The sequence below is a fragment of the Harpegnathos saltator genome, unplaced genomic scaffold (assembly GCF_003227715.2).
Source record: "Harpegnathos saltator strain DR-91 unplaced genomic scaffold, Hsal_v8.6 scaffold587, whole genome shotgun sequence".
NCBI lineage: Eukaryota > Metazoa > Arthropoda > Insecta > Hymenoptera > Formicidae > Harpegnathos > Harpegnathos saltator.
The window spans coordinates 1-3522 of NW_020230412.1; positions in this window are offsets into that span (position 1 = coordinate 1).

Consider the following 3522-nt stretch of genomic DNA (forward strand, 5'->3'; position numbering starts at 1 on the left):
TACTCTACTCCCAGTAGAAGCGGAGATATCGACGGTTGAAGGCTGGATATCGACGGAGAAAGGTTGGAAAACTTTAACCTTCGATATCTCCTAAACGGTTAGAGATACAGGCTTCGGACAGGTACCAAATTAAAGCCCTTTCAAAACCCTACATTTTGGACTACATGACGACTCTCTACTCCCAGTAGAAGCGGAGATATCGACGGAGAAAGGTTGAAAACTTTAACCTTCGATATCTCCTAAACGGTTAGAGATACAGGCTTCGGACAGGTACCAAATTAAAGCCCTTTCAAAACCCTACATTTTGGACTACAATGACGACCCTCTACTCCCAATAGAAGCGGAGATATCGACGGATGAAGGCTGGATATCGACGGAGAAAGGTTGAAAACTTTAACCTTCGATATCTCCTAAACGGTTAGAGATACAGGCTTCGGACAGGTACCAAATTAAAGCCCTTTCAAAACCCTACATTTTGGACTACAATGGACGACCTCTACTCCCAGTAGAAGCGGAGATATCGACGGAGAAAGGTTGGAAAACTTTAACCTTCGATATCTCCTAAACGGTTAGAGATACAGGCTTCGGACAGGTACCAAATTAAAGCCCTTTCAAAACCCTACATTTTGGACTACATGGACGACTCTCTACTCCCAGTAGAAGCGGAGATATCGACGGATGAAGGCTGGATATCGACGGAGAAATGTTGAAAACTTTAACCTTCGATATCTCCTAAACGGTTAGAGATACAGGCTTCGGACAGGTACCAAATTAAAGCCCTTTCAAAACCCTACATTTTGGACTACAATGACGACCTCTACTCCCAGTAGAAGCGGAGATATCGACGGATGAACTGGATATAGAAAACTTTAACCTTCGATATCTCCTAAACGGTTAGAGATACAGGCTTCGGACAGGTACCAAATTAAAGCCCTTTCAAAAACCCTACATTTTGGACTACAATGGACACTCTTACTCCCAGTAGAAGCGGAGATATCGACGGATGAAGACTGGGATATCGACGGAGAAAGTTAGAAAACTTTAACCTTCGATATCTCCTAAACGGTTAGAGATACAGGCTTCGGACAGGTGCCAAATTAAAGCCCTTTCAAAGCCCTACATTTTGCACTACATGGACGACTCTCTACTCCCAGTAGAAGCGGAGATATCGACGGAGAAAGGTTGGAAAACTTTAACCTTCGATATCTCCTAAACGGTTAGAGATACAGGCTTCGGAAAGGTACAAATTAAAGCCCTTTCAAAACCCTACATTTTGCACACTAATGACGACTCTCTACTCCCAGTAGAAGCGGAGATATCGACGGATGAAGGCTGGATATCGACGGAGAAAGGTTGGAAAATTTTAACCTTCGATATCTCCTAAACGGTTAGAGATACAGGCTTCGGACAGGTACCAAATTAAAGCCCTTTCAAAACCCTACATTTTGGACTACAATGACGACCCTCTACTCCCAGTAGAAGCGGAGATATCGACGGAGAAAGGTTAGAAAACTTTAACCTTCTAAACGGTTAGAGATACAGGCTTCGGACAGGTACCAAATTAAAGCCCTTTCAAAACCCTACATTTTGGACTACATGGACGACCCTCTACTCCCAATAGAAGCGGAGATATCGACGGATGAAGGGGATATCGACGGAGAAAGGTTGGAAAACTTTAACCTTCGATATCTCCTAAACGGTTAGAGATACAGGCTTCGGACAGGTACCAAATTTAAAGCCCTTTCAAAACCCTACATTTTGGCACTACATGGACGACTCCTCTACTTCCCAGTAGAAGCGGAGATAATGCTGATACGGAGAAAGGTTGAAAACTTTAACCTTCGATATCTCCTAAACGGTTAGAGATACAGGCTTCGGACAGGTACCAAATTAAAGCCCTTTCAAACCCTACATTTTGGACTACATGGACGACTCTCTACTCCCAGATAGAAGCGGAGATATCGACGGATGAGACTGGATATCGACGGAGAAAGGTTGAAAACTTTAACCTTCGATATCTCCTAAAACGGTTAGAGATACAGGCTTCGGACAGGTACCAAATTAAAGCCCTTTCAAAACCCTACATTTTGGACTACAATGACGACCCTCTACTCCCAATAGAAGCGGAGATATCGACGGATGAAGGATGGATATCGACGGAGAAAGGTTGGAAAACTTTAACCTTCGATATCTCCTAAACGGTTAGAGATACAGGCTTCGGAAAGGTACCAAATTCAAGCCCTTTCAAAACCCTACATTTTGCACTACATGACGACCTCTACTCCAGTAGAAGCGGAGATATCGACGGATGAAGGCTGGATATCGACGGAGAAAGGTTGGAAAATTTTAACCTTCGATATCTCCTAAACGGTTAGAGATACAGGCTTCGGACAGGTACCAAATTAAAGCCCTTAAGCCCTTTCAAAACCCTACATTTTGGACTACATGGACGACTCTCTACTCCCAGTAGAAGCGGAGATATCGACGGGAGGAAAGGTTGAGAAAACTTTAACCTTCTATATCTCCTAAACGGTTAGAGATACAGGCTTCGGACAGGTACCAAATTAAAGCCCTTTCAAAACCCTACATTTTGGACTACATGGACGACCCTCTACTCCCAGTAGAAGCGGAGATATCGACGGATGAAGGAAGGATATCGACGGAGAAAGGTTGGAAAACTTTAACCTTCGATATCTCCTAAACGGTTAGAGATACAGGCTTCGGACAGGTACCAAATTAAAGCCCTTTCAAAACCCTACATTTTGCACTACATGGACGACTCTCTACTCCCAGTAGAAGCGGAGATATCGACGGAGAAAGGTTGGAAAACTTTAACCTTCGATATCTCCTAAACGGTTAGAGATACAGGCTTCGGACAGGTACCAAATTAAAGCCCTTTCAAAACCCTACATTTTGGACTACATGGACGACTCTCTACTCCCAGTAGAAGCGGAGATATCGACGGATGAAGACTGGATATCGACGGAGAAAGGTTGGAAAACTTTAACCTTCGATATCTCCTAAACGGTTAGAGATACAGGCTTCGGACAGGTACCAAATTAAAGCCCTTTCAAAACCCTACATTTGGACTACATGGACGACCCTCTACTCCCAGTAGAAGCGGAGATATCGACGGATGAAGAATGGATATCGACGGAGAAAGGTTGGAAAACTTTAACCTTCGATATCTCCTAAACGGTTAGAGATACAGGCTTCGGACAGGTACCAAATTAAAGCCCTTTCAAAACCCTACATTTTGCACTACATGGACGACTCTCTACTCCCAGTAGAAGCGGAGATATCGACGGAGAAAGGTTGGAAAACCTTAACCTTCGATATCTCCTAAACGGTTAGAGATACAGGTTTCGGACAGGTACCAAATTAAAGCCCTTTCAAAACCCTACATTTTGGACTACATGGACGACTCTCTACTCCAGTAGAAGCGGAGATATCGACGGATGAAGACTGGATATCGACGGAGAAAGGTTGGAAAACTTTAACCTTCGATATCTCCTAAACGGT